Genomic DNA, 13,692 nt, shown 5'->3' on the forward strand with positions numbered 1-13,692 from the left:
CCTCCTCCAGCCACTCCCTGTGCCTGTAGGTGCTGGGGAGCCCCTCTCCAACAGGCCAATTTTAGATGGTGAAGAGTTGTGCACAGCCCAACATGTGGCAGTGTGGCCAATGCCACGCAGCTGCTGTGGCCTGAGGGGGATCACAGGATGGCTGTGCCTGTGGGACCAAGGGATGGAAGGGCTTCATCAGCCACCCCCTGCCAGAAAAAGGACCACCCTGCTGCTCTTCCTAGGGTTGATGGGTTGGCTTTCAGTGCAGAACCAATTTCCTGAAGAACCCAAAAAAGGAGACTGACAGTTGACATTAAAATCTAGTAAAGTTAGAAAAGCAAGGGGACAGACAGTTTAACAAGGAGCCATTTCTGGTGGTTACTAGATAAGATTTAAAAAAATTGTTTCATCCTGACTTGACCTAAATGGAGTGGAAAATTACCATGACTACATTTATCTGAAATCATAAAGTGTGTTCTGATTAGAGCATGATAAAAAGGATGGTATAAATTGATCCAAAGATAAAGAAAGGGCAGGGGAAATGAGATTAAGAAAAGAAACAGACACTAAAAAGGCAGGATAATACAGCAAGTCTCTGAAGCTCTATTAAAAATAGCTGTAGGAACTGGAACATAAATAGTTTGGTGCTTCACTTTCTGCTCATTGGGCTGTGGCCCAGCTGCTGTACTGGGGAGCCCAAGTTATCACCTCGTTAATCCCAAGGCCTTCAGCAGACTGCAAAATGAGAAGCAGGTCTAGACCAGGCAGTCGTCTTGCCCAAGGACTGAGCCTGGGCTGGAGAGCACTGTCTGTCCATCTGTCTGCTGGAGTGGTGTCCATCTGTCTGGAGCAGTGTCCATCTGTCCATTCAGAGCGGTGTCCACTGCACCAGTGCCTGGGGTCCCTCCTGGCTGTGCTCCTGCCTCCTCTCCTCAGTGAAACCTGCAGCTGGTGAATATGCTTCAGTCCCTATCAAATTACATGGAAATTGGTCAAAAGACTAGAAAACTGCTGCAGTGGGTCTGGAAAACAAACCAAGCCTAGAAGAGCCTTTGGCTGAACTTCCCTTCCTAGAGAGGCGGCACTTGCCTCTGGCAGAAACCTTCGTGGTTACGGAAGCAAATTTATCTCTGATAAAAGTTGTGTTTCAATTTCCTAGAAACAAGTAAAAAAATGTGAAATAAACAAATATTGGTTTCCCCCCTGCCTGGCTGCGTAACTGGCTGTCTGGGGACTTGGTGTGTGCACCACTGCCACGACACCGACCAGGGAGGAAACCAGCAGCCGCAAGGCCACAGTAGGCTGGTGAGAACATGAGCAGAGCCTGTGCTAGAGGGGCTCTGTGGCCTGGCGGGCTGGGGGCACAGCCTGGCCCTCACCTCGCTGCAATGCACCCCGAGAGAGCCCCTGAACTCTGCCCTACACCTCAGCACCTGGGGGTCCCACTGTGAGCAGAAGTGTGAGCTGAGATCAGCAATGTGCTCCATGAACCAGCTGCCCCTGCACTCTGAGGTGCCCAGCCCAGCCGAGGAACAAGGCCCTGAGACTGGCAGTCAGTTGTCCTGAGATCATCTCTCTCACAAAACCCATCCTTGACAGTCCAGAAATGCTGCTGCTGGTGCTGCTGCTCGGTACCTGTGGATTAGGAATGGATGAAGGCTGACACTACCTTCCTTTTTCAGCTGTTTTTTTCTCTTCCACCTAATGACTGGAACGTCCAGCCTCTCTCTCTGCAGAACAGGAAAGCAGTTTATTTACCTAATCCCCGATGAGTCTGATCTCAATCAGTTTTTTCTGAGTGCAGCACTGAAATCCCTAGCATCCTGTGCCCGTGTGACCCCCCAGCAAAGAGCTGTCTCCTGGACCTTCCCTGGATAGCCAAGCATGGCTGGTTCACAGCAAAAAGCCTGTTTGGAAAGCTGTCTCTCTTTCTATTTGGTGTAAACTTCCTTTTCCACTCTCTGTTTACGTTAACATAGACAAATGTAAATCTTCCACCAGATTTTCTTCAAGGAGAAAGTCAAGGCAGAGAGTTAGAGGAAGCCCCATTCCCACCATGCCATTCAGATGGCGTCAGCAAAGAGAGGCTGCTGGTGTTCCCTCCATGGCCCTGCGTGGTGGCTCCAGCATCACAGACAGACACTTTCCTACAGAACTCCAGGAACAACTCGGGGTTTTCCTTCTGTGCAAGAGACATCCTGGTATCCACGTCTGTTCTTGCCATCCTTGCCAGTGCCACAAGTCCATGGCAACATTATAGTTCTCTCACTGGCGAGCTTTCTGCAGTGTCATTAACCAGTCACAGATAATTTAATATCCCTAGATCTGTTTTAATTAATGTCCAGCTACTCAGCTGTTCCAAAGGGTGTCTGTGCTTTCCCCTCTCCAGCTGTGAATATTCCATCCTTGAAAACAGGACTGACACAGCTGATGGGGAGGGATGATGAGGGGGTTGGAGGCCAGTGCCAGAGCTGAGACGACAGCTCTGTGCCGTCATCAGCTTCTTCCTGCCTTGTTCTCCTCTGAGATCTCTGGCAGAAGGGTTTGGAAATGATGTTTTGAGTGCTGGGTGATGTCCCTGGGGACTATCAGCCCTCTGCTTCCAGAGCCGGGTGGGATTCTCTTTTTTTGCTGGATTTAGGAGGATACAGGATGAGGGCTCGCTTACTCCTTACACAGGTGCCAACTAAACAAACAAGGCAGGTAGTTTGTGTTGCTGTGGGAGCAAATTTGTCTTTGCTGATCAGTAGCAGAAAGAAACCTGGGAAGATGGCAATAAATCTGAGTCTGGGTCCTAAGTTCAATGTGATGAAAAAGAGCTCTGTGCCATGCCTGGAAGGTGATCCCAGGCAGGAAGAGGGTGCCCAGCTCCCAGCAGCTTGGCAAAGGAATCAGCCCTTGCTGGGGAAACTCGCTCTTTTGGGAACTAGTGGATCCAAAACCAATAGGGATGGCAAAAACAACTTCCAGCTATTCTCTGCTCTCATCTATGCTGAAGTCTATTTTCATTCATGTGAGTCTGCCATTGCTGCCATGGTGACCAACTTAGAAATTAATTATATAAAGACATTAACAACATATTTAAATAGGAACATTCAACCTACGGTTCTGGCAAAAAGACCCATGTATTCCTAGATTGTGCCCCTCCCACCTTCCCCCTGAGTCCTTAGATATGCCATTTATTTCCCGCACTTACCTCTATGCTGATGTTAACAAATACAACTAGTCTTCTGCTTTTTTTTTTTATTCTGGCTTATATAAACCAGATATTCTTTAAACATTTCTGGCTCTGTCCAACCCCAGGTTGCTGTGAGCACCAATGCCATCCTCATGTACTGCATGAGGTTTGGGGTTTGAAATACTGGCTTCAGACAAAGGAGGCCCCAGAGAGGTGCCCGGCAGAGCACAGGCCCGCTGTGATGCACACTGGGCTCCTGCCTTTGTTTCTTTGGGGTTTTCCCTAGAGACAGGTCAAGAAATGTACCACTGGAACCAAAAGCTCGTCCATGGCTGTGGCAGGGAAGGAAACTTTGCAGAGACTGCCTTGCTCCTCAGCCAAGTGGTCAGCCCCCTTTCCCAGAGGGGAGGCAGCAGTTCAGCCTTGCCTGTTCTCCTCTTGCAACTGTTCTCTGAGCAATGAGGCTTTTCAGCCCCTGAGGAGTCACCTCCACACCTGCTGTGACCGAGCTCTGTTGCTTTCCCTTGTCTCCCCTTCCCAGGTAGGCTTTCATCTGTGTCTAATGGTACTTTCTGTGCCCTTCCATCACACACAGCCTTTGATGTTGGTGCTGTCATGGAGATTATTTTTGTGCTCCTTTCTGTAACTGCTTTACCATTGACTCATGTTGTTTCTTTTTCCTGTTTGTTTTTTAAATACACGAACATATATCTACCCTTACCACATTCCTTTCTGTTCAGCTTTGTGTTCTCTCAGGAGGTGGGGACAAGCAAGAGGGGAGTGAACTGCACCTGAGTGTCAGGGAATCTGGCCTTTCAGAGCATCCAGTGACGAGAATGCAAACCAAGCTGTGCTGCAGTGAACGTGTGCCTGTTGGCAGGGATTTGCAGAGGGAAGGACTCACCCCTGGGCTGCAGGCCTGAGCTTTCCCACTGTACGAGCTCATTTGTTTTGGCACTCTCAGGGCTGGTTTACATGCCTCTGCATCCAGCCGCTGCTCAGCTGCTGTAGTATTTTCCTTCAAAGAGCTACTGGGAATGAGGCCTAAAAAAACTTTGTAGAGATGCCTGCACTAGTTCTGCTGAAAGGGATGCTGAACAGAGTGGTGTGACAGACGCCTTTCCCCAAAGATGTGTTGGTGATTGGTAGAACCATGGCTGATGTCTGGGTGCTGCAGCTCTGTCAGAGACAACCAGCCCTCCCACGATTTGTTGTTCAGGGACTGATTTTCAGAGTTATCAGCCTGTGGAAACAGGAAATAACAAAAGAAGCAAACAAAAACCAGTATCAAGAGGACTCAATATACTTACAGGAAGAAGGTGACATCTCCATAGATGGAGTTTGCTGGATCAGCTGAGATGGTGCCTGCTGTATTTCACACACAGAAAGCGCTTTCCAAGAGATGTGCTAAAACTGCTGGAAGGTAGCAAATTCTCACAGACATTTATTCACAGCTACCTGTGTAAAGGTTTAATCTGCTCTTCCAACACAGCCTTCCTGGGAGAGGAACATAGTGAATGGAGGGAAACTGTAAAGCCTGCAAGGAGAAAATGAGGGTGAAAGAGAGCAGAAAAAATGCAGCTCAAATTAGCACCTAATCAGGATTACCAGGAGAGTTTACTGGGTTTCTGAAGATCAGTGCACCATCATCTTTCAGATGGATGCCATCCCAGGTGCTGTTCTGTACTCACAAGAGCAAATGGTTCACCTCTCAAATCACTAATGTGTCTCCATTAGGAGGGCTCCTTTAATGATCAGCCGATTCAAGAAAGAGCAAGGCCTAATCCCGGCTCATCAGAAGGGTTTTACATTGGCTGAAGCGGTAGGAAGAGAGGCCTGATGTAGGTGACAGGAGGAAGCATCAATCTTGTCCCTTTGGAGCAGAGATCCTGTGAGGATGGGGAGCACAGAGTGACTGTAAGGGTTGAGTGCAAGCATCTTTTCAGCTCTTTGGTGAGAAACAGTTGGGTCCCCAAGATGGCAAGTGTTTGATGGACAGAAAGATCGAGGCTCAGCAAGCCAAACCCATCCTTCCTGATTTGGTGGCTTTAGGGAACATATAAAACAGGAAGAGGGTAAAATGAATGTACAAAAGGTGAGCACAGAGCAGCATCAAAGAAATAAGAACTATTGACCTGAATAAATAAAAGCCTGAAACTCAACTCAGCTCAAGGCCAGTTCTTGGACTTCCTGGTGGAGGTGGATATTCAAAGTGCACTGAGGACTGAGGAGGGGGAGTGTCCCCAGTCTGTCACGGTGGTGTGTCATGCTGGAACCCTGTTGGGTGGGTGCCACTGGCAGGGCAGGGTCTGCCCCTGGACTCCACGGTGGTGGCAAATGTCAGAAATATATCCCCATCTACTTTCCCAATGCCTTGAGTCATCACAGGAGGGGTGCTGCTGTCTGCATCCCAAGCCATGGTCCCAAGCCTGGGGAGAGCTCGCCCTGGGAAAAACATTGTCCCTCTGTGGAGGGAGCAGAACAGCTCGCACAGCAGACAGAAAACCTCTGGCGAGACAGAGCAGGGATACTGAGAACAGGTTATGACAGATGATACCAGACAGCTGCTTAGCTCTGCATTTAAGACAAGGCTGTGGGCAAATCCACGTTCCTTCAGAGCCGAGCATGTCGGCAGCTGCAGGGAGACGGGTGAGCACCAGGCTGGCATTGCCCATGGCACGTGAGCAGGACTGGGACCATGTCCTCCTGCCTCTGTGGCCATCTTGGCCAGGACTTCTTGCCCTCAGCTGGGGACCAAAAACGGATCTCAAGTGTTTCATTTGCAAACCTTTAACAAAGATCACTCTGATATGCAAATAGGAGAATGGCAAAACAATACGTGACAGCCAGCTTGCTCCTCTTCTTTGGAAAACTCAGATGTTTTCTTGTCACAAAGCTGCTCATTCTTCCGCTTAACGTAAACATCATAATGAGAATAAAATGGTTCTCTTTTACAAAATGCTGTGTGTCGGTGGTTAAGCAAAATTAGCATTTTGTAAAGCAAATGAAGGAGAAAGGCAGCTCTCTGACAAATTCTGTGAGCAAAGAGATGGTTGTTTTATGTTCTGAACAAATTAATTTCACTTTTCTTGGATGTTGACCCACATGCAAAGCTGTGTCCTGGTTCACTCAGAAGGGAAATGGTTAAGAAAGTGAGCAAGTGTCCCACCCCTCCCCAACCCGCCCTCCAGTGTGTGAGCCCAGAGACAAGGGATGTTTTAGTAATGCTCAAACCTTCTGCCATCATACAGCTTCACAAAGGGCAGATAAACATCCTGTGCTTGTCTGTACAGTTACCTCTGAACAACCTGGGCTGGTGGAAGGTGTCCCTGCCCATGGCAGGGAGGGGAATGAGACGAGCTTTAAGGAAAAACCCTTCAAACCCAAATTCTGAGAATCCGTGATTCTATAAATCATTAACCACAAATAAACTACAATATATTGTGTGCTATCACTCATGTCAACAGTCTGACTGATTTTAGTGGGACTGTCAGGATAGCCAAAGTTTGTCAGTGCCAATTTTAGCTTCAGAATAGGAACTGTGGATGTTAGAGTTAAAAGCAAGTTACTGCCAGTATCTCCAGCCAGCTGATGTTCAGAATAACAGCATTTAATTTTTTCTAAATTTCAGAATTTACTGTTCTTTTTTAACCACAGGAAGCCTCAAGGAATTCAGCTGGACAAAAAAAATCAAATGTTTTTCTGCACCAATATAAGCACAGAGATAAATGGCAGTGTGTTGCCAAGAATTTACGAAAGAGGTGGTCTGCTTTTTGTAAGGCATCACTGTCATTCACAGGTAACTCGTGGATACAGGTACCAAAATCCAGAGATTAATCTCACATCCAGTGCTCTTCCCAAGAGTCCTGTGTGGCCTGCAGAGCCCTGATCCACGCTTGGTGCTGCAGCTCTGTTCCCACAGGCTGGCTTTGGCTCTCTCAGGGCTCAGGCACATCCCCTGTGGCAGTGGTGTCCCCTTGCCAGCAGCACCCACACAGCTGCTTCTGGGGTGGGAAAGACCATGGGGCAGGCTGGGGACCAGCACAGGATGTAATCATCATCATCATCACCTGGCACGTTTTCAAGGAAGTACCATTTCACCAAAATGTGGCATTCAAAGTGAAAATATTTCACTGAGATTTGCTTCTTCAAAGAATATTTCACATGTGGGATATTTGATCTGAAGCACTCTCTTTAGAGAGAGATGGGAATATCCAAGAGTAAAACCTGAGTTTTCAAGAGGTTTTTTATTTGTTTTTGTTGCTGTTTTATTTGGTTTTGTTTTCCTTTAAATAAAATTCCACTTTCATGGAAATGTAAAGTTTGTGTCACCTCTCAGCAAAGGCAAATATTCATATTAGTTGTGTCCAAGAAACAAAATGGAACTGCTCTGTTTGGTAAAAGTCAGGAAACAAAATAAATTGAAATTATTGTCCTCTCTTGCTGGAGATTTTTTCTTTTAAATTGGAAAAGTGCCTATACCGTAGGCCCTGAGCAGCAGTAAGGAACCTCCTGTTGAGATAAATGGGAATTACGTTTTTGGCATCCGTTCCTGCGTTGCTCAACGAATTCCATTGCATTTTACGGCAAAGACTGCTCTTCAGCACAAGCCCTTCCTGTTCCAGACCTTGGAGTTGGGAATGTGCAGATTAAGGCATTATTTTGACTACAATCTAAAGACCTTGTAGAAAAGTTGAAAAAATTCCAAGGTGCTGCCAGTCGCTTTTTCTGGGGACAAGATTAATATTTGCTGGATTTGCCGTATCCTTTTAACTGCTGCTTTCCTCCTCCTTTCAGTAAATAAATCTGCCTATTAGTTAAACAAACTGACTCTGATAGAAACCAAACACAAGAAATATATTAACAATAATCCCCTGTTCTTAAAATAGAAAGGCAATAGTGAAGAGAGCCCTTGGGTTCCGGCTCACTGCTGGGCACTGCTTGCTCCAGTGCTCCTGCTTTGATCTCCTAGAGGAGAGAAACATGGGCTGAGGCAAAACCCAAAAGCTGCAGAGGTTCCTGCAGGCTGGAGCGCGTCGTTACCGCCACGTCATCCCCGTGCTGAGGAAGGGCAGTCCCACCTCCGGCACGGCTCACGGCCGCCCCAGCACAGACACAGCAGCACAAGAGGAGAGAGAAGCGATGCAGCCGATGATCCTGATCTTACTCACCTCTCAACATGTTTCTTCCCCTCTCTCGGTGAGTTGTGTGACGTGGTGGGCAGACAAGGAGCAGCTGTCACTGCCACCTGGCCATCAATGGCTGGCATAGAATTAATCGTAGAATCACAGGCCAGAGAATCACAGACTGCTTTGGGTTGGAAGGGACATTAAAGTTCATCTCATTCCAACCCCCTGTCATGGGCAGGGACACCTTCTACTAGACCAGGTTGCTCCAAGCCCTGTCCAACCTGGCCTTGAACACTGTTCTTGGTGAATGTGCCCCCACCACTGTCTTTTCTTAAGAAAAATGAAGGCTTTTTTAAAAAGTACAGGTTATTTGTTACCTGGAAACAACCAGGAAAATCTGGCATGCAATTTTTGAAACAGGCATCTGCTCAGCAGAGACAATCTGCTTCTGTGTGTGACATTTGAGGCACGTAAGGTCAGGGCACTTCATGATGGCTTTGTTGTGTGCTGAGGAGGATGTGCCGGCCAGGGCCTTGCTGCTGCCTGCAGAGTAAAGTTAGGCAGCAGCCAGACATCCTTTTTCATGCTCAATTTCCAACAAGCAGAAGAAGTAAATTCTGGGAAGCCTTTGGAAGCCCTTCCTGCCCTCCCTGCACTGGGAGCAGGTGTCTTGGGGTTTTCTGAGCACCATACCATTTGGCCTGTCCCTGTCTCCCCAAAACCTACTGTTGGCTCCATCAGGATTGCAATAACATGTTCTGCCCTGATTTTTACTGCATGCTTGGGACTGTAGGACCTGGCTCTGGAACATCCAGGGGACATTTCCTTGACCTTGCTGCATGCTGTGGCTGCTGTCATGGCCAAGGTGCTCCTTCCATCACCCTCCTCTCTGGGATGCAGTGAGCCCCAGCAGCCTCCCTTCAACTGTTTGGGCTGAATGACCCATTAATATTTAGTGATGTGTAGAAAAAGCCCTGAAGCCCACAAGGACCTGGGGATGCCTCATCCCACTCCTTTCCCAACGTTTAAATTGGAGTCAGCCTCTCCTCGCGTTGGCAGCAGCTCATTTCTCAGTCGGAAGGGCAGCACCTGCGTGCCCTGGGGCGTGCAGGGAGCACAGGCACCGATGGGCCCAGAACTGGTTATCGCCTTTTTTGGAAGAGCCGGGACGGGCTCGGTGCGGCGCCGTGGCTTTGGGAGCTGCGATGTGAGGGAGGGCTCCTCCGGCCCACATTCCTTGCTAATTTTAACCAGCTCCCTTGAGCAGGGCCTGGAGAAGTATGGTCTTGATTTATTAGTCTTCTCCTTCTGAAAACTTTGTTTGAGTGTCTTGGGGCAGAGGTAAAACCAGACTGGGATTCTCAGTCTGGATCCTGACGGATGTTTGTCTGCATCACCAAGTACTGCAAGGTTTTTTTAGCATCAGCAGTTTCTTCCCCTACGGGGTTTGGGGAGCAGGATTGCTGACAGAGCTGTGTAGGGAGGATGTGGTGGCATGGCCAGATGCTGGCCTGGCCATGGCTAGTGCCACCCTGCAGATGTCATCGTCCCAGCCTTGGCTGGGCAGTCCAAGACCCAGGGCCTCCACTCTCAGTGGTGGTGCTGCACTGCACAGCACATGCTCCCCTCTGCCGTCAGCACCCCCAGGTGCAAATCACCAGGGGCCACTCCGGCAGAGGACCATGCTCCCCTCAAACTTGGCAGCTGGGGCAGGAAGGGAACTGCTCACTATCTGACAGGGCTGGCCTTGCCCAGGATGGCCACTGGCTTGGCAGGGAAGGGCAGGGCAGCAGAGCTCAAAGTCCCAATGACAGGGTGGATAATAACCAAAAACCAGAGGTCAGGTGGTGAAATGGGTCACTGAGGCTGAAGAGCCAACCACAGGAGACACAGCTGGCCTCAAGTGCTCACAGATGTAAGAAAGGGGCAGGGGACAGGCTACCTCCTTCAGCAAAGAGAACAAAGCTGGTGTGCTTAACTTGGGGCAAGAAAGGTTGGGTTTAGACACAAGGAAACTCATTAGTGGTAAGTTCAGCTGATGGCAGAACCAACTTTCCAGGGACTCTGTTGTGTCCATGTTGTTGGATATTCCCAAGTGCACGTTCAACAAGCACATGCCAGGTAAAGCACTTAGAGTAGGTCCTGGCCTGGGAGGGGAGCACAGTCTGGGAGACCAAGTCATTGCTCAGCCCTGCAGCAGCAGCCGGAGCCCCAAGCATCCCCAGTGCCATGCAGGGTTATCCCACGTTATTCCTGGGGTTCCTGGAAAAGCTCCCCTACCTCACTGGCCATCATAGCACTTTCTCAGTACCTCAGTGTTAAATCAGAGTGTTTCAAGCTCAGTCTGCACCAGTAACCAAATCAGCATGAAATCCACAACCTGGGTATTTGTGTAGAAAACATTCCAAAGGGAAATACTAAATGTTTTCTTCTAGCCAATTTCACTTGTTTGTTTCTCATTTCTATTTTGTGTGTGCATGCACTCATATCCATTGCCAAAATGAGGCTGTGCTCCTGGAGAATGGACAGAAAAGTGCTGGTTATGCTTTTTATTTTCTTTTCTTGTTTTTAATGCAGAGGAAAAGATGTTCTGTGCTTCTGCTTGGCTGCCCCAACTCATGCCCTGTCCCATGGGGAAGGCGCCCAGGCCTCTGTGACACTCGGTGCCAGCGGGTCCAGCTCAGTGCTGTGCCCACAGCAACAACCACCCAAAACCCAAAGGCTGTATCCTGGAATGAAACAGCTCTGGCCTCGTTACTCTTACAGAATGGATGATTTCTCTAAGGTGTTTTGTACTTAAGACTGAAGAATTAAGCAATGCCTACAGTTTAAGGAGGTTTTGTTTGTTTGTTTGAGATTTTCCTGTCCAGCTGCCAAGAGTGTCTGGCTCAGCCTTCCAAAAAATTAACTCTGCTATGACCAACCAGTTTAAATAAACACTGGTTGAAATCTGAGGCTTGAAACAGTGGGGAAAGTGGGACTGGAAATGCTCCAGATGTTGTTTGCTGGAGCGGTGGGGCCCTGAGCCCCGGCTGGAGCATAGCCCTCGCCACGTGCCCAGCATGAGGAGGGATGAGGATAGGAGATGGAGCAGTGAGTGCCACTGGACCAGCACTGGTTCCAGCAGACACTGCTGTCATTTTCTTGCTGGCAGGTGACTTGATTCCTGCCAGTCACCTGCAATGTGCTTCCACCTGGGGTCTGTAGTGTGGCTGCTCTGCAGCTCTCCTCGGCTCCAGGCCCTCCTGCCGCGGCCGTCACCGCTGCGTTCCACTGGCAGCGCCGGGGCGAGACGCGGCTTCTCTCAGCTCACCTGCGCTTGTTCCCAACCCACGTAATAACCCCTGGTCTGCGTAATTGCCAGCTATAATTAAAGCTCAGAAGATGAAAAATAGCAATTAATAGAAAAGGAAAATCCTAATTAGCCCTCGCTGTTATTGGCAATATTGCTGCTGATTACTCCGGAGCTTGAATTTTGAGATACACAATTAAGAGATTGAGGAGGGGTCTAAAACACGGCAGCATGCCAACACCTGGCACTGGCCAAAGCCCCGCTGCAGCCTCGCAGGACACCCTCATGACAGCAGTTTCCTGTCCCCTCCCTTTGCCTCTCTCTCCCTTCTTTTTCCACATCAAACTCGAGTGCTGCTCACTCTACTGACACTCTCCAGAGCTCTCACACTGCCTTGGCACACAAAGTCAGTCCCCATCACCTTTTGTGTTTTGTGTTGGTTTTTTTCACTTTCCACCAGGGCTCTCTATGGGAACACCTTTACTCAGGCTCCTGTTCCCCATTCCTTCTGTTAGGCTGTATGGTCATGGTTAATATCCAACCCCACTGAGTTTACGAGCCCTGTAGGCTCCCAGGAAACTCTCCATGCAGGAAACAAGCTCCTGTCACCATTCCATGAAAAATGTCTTTTAATTCTTAAAGTACCCGCGGATCCAACTCAAGTTTGTGCACTTTTTCAGCCATATTTAATACTTTTTAGAAGTAATTTCAGTTTTCTTAAGGAATTTCTGTTATCATTAAAACTTTACACAGGAATAAGGTTTGTGGAAAAGGCTGGCTGAGATATCTTTAGGGCTGCACCCCCTGACAGACAGGAAACCCTGACAGCCCCAGTGCCTGGTCACTGGAGCCCAGAACAGCCTTGAGCAGCCTCTCAACAGGAGTTATCCCACAAATCACAGCATATGTCTCTTTACATAATATGCTTTTATCTCATGGTCTGAATCTCCTCAAAACAGCAAAAAAAAAAAAGTAATATCTGGGTAACAACGGGAGATGAGGAAAACGGATTTAGGGAGACAAGAAGTTTAACCTGATGGTGTTCACATCAGCCTATTAAACTGCTCTTGCAGTTCTCAGCAGCATTTGCCTCTGGGACTATAAATTGGAATTCCTAATCTTTAGTGATTTGCTACAGCCCTAATGCTTTAATCCACCTTGTTTTCTCCTCCAGATACTTCTACCCTGATCTCATTGTTGCCTGATTAGAAGTAGTTGAAAATAATCAAACAGCCAGGGAAGAAGGAAAAAGAATGTCCTAGTGAGAGGCGTTTTTAGAAAATGGGATTACATTTGAAAAAAGAGTTCACACGTTTTACGGAAGTGACAGTCCCATGAGTTACAGCAGCAGAGAATGGATTTACTTTTCTCAGTATAAATTGATGCAGTTTCTCCCCAACATGCGTCATCATTTCCTGTTATTTTGAAGATGGAACAAGGCAACTGAGAAAGTTAATGCACTGTGTATCCATATCTTCACCTTTAGGACTTAAATATTGCTGTCAATACAGCTAACTTAGGGCCAACAGTTAAAAATTACATTTAAAAAAAATTATTAGTGAAAATATTTTTTTCTTTGATAGTGTTTTTGGTCAGCTGAACTCCCTACAAGGCATACCTGTGGGTGACCAGCAATGGCTGTTTGGCTGTGGGGGAGCAGAGAGTGCACAGTGACAGCCAGGGACAGGGGGCAGACACCAGATGGGGGGCAGTGGTGGGTGTCGGGGAGGGGCTGGACAAGCTGCTTTTGGATCACTAGTTTAGACCTTCAGTTTACCCACCAGCCTCGCAAACACCCAGCCATGCGGAATAAACAGCGTGGAAAGGACTTCTCCAACATCCCAGAGAGCCTGCAGTGTGAGAAGGATGGCAATCAGAGCCTCAGGCTGTGTTTGAGTTCGTCAGGTTGTGCCATCGCTGCAGGCACCTTCCAGGGTTTCTTTGTGCCTCTTCCATTCTTTCCCCTCTCCCTGCACTATTTCCTTTATTTCAGATGTAGGATTCTTAGTTTGGGAATGCTTAATGTGAGTCAAACTCGGCACCCTTGTGTCTGGAGCACTGCAGCTGGGGCAGGGTGCTGGGTCCAGGGCCATGCCCCAGCC

The 13,692-nt window shown here is 48.3% G+C and overlaps 2 long non-coding RNA genes across 2 annotated transcripts in view; one reads left to right on the forward strand and one right to left on the reverse strand.

Annotated features, from left to right (window-relative positions):
• Positions 1–7,962, reverse strand: part of LOC108446656 — a 22,821-nt gene extending 14,859 nt beyond the window's left edge. Inside the window, exon 1 of the long non-coding RNA XR_001861916.1 lies at positions 4,480–7,962. This is a non-coding gene — a long non-coding RNA (uncharacterized LOC108446656). The remainder of the gene's footprint in view (positions 1–4,479) is intronic.
• A 118-nt stretch (positions 7,963–8,080) lies between these two features.
• Positions 8,081–11,252, forward strand: LOC108446657. Its single transcript, XR_001861917.1, has 2 exons — positions 8,081–8,368; positions 10,876–11,252. It is a non-coding gene; the product is annotated as an uncharacterized LOC108446657 (long non-coding RNA).
• The last annotated feature ends 2,440 nt before the right edge of the window (positions 11,253–13,692 follow it).

This window comes from Corvus brachyrhynchos, unplaced genomic scaffold, assembly GCF_000691975.1.
Source record: "Corvus brachyrhynchos isolate BGI_N302 unplaced genomic scaffold, ASM69197v1 scaffold514, whole genome shotgun sequence".
Taxonomy (NCBI): Eukaryota; Metazoa; Chordata; class Aves; order Passeriformes; family Corvidae; genus Corvus; species Corvus brachyrhynchos.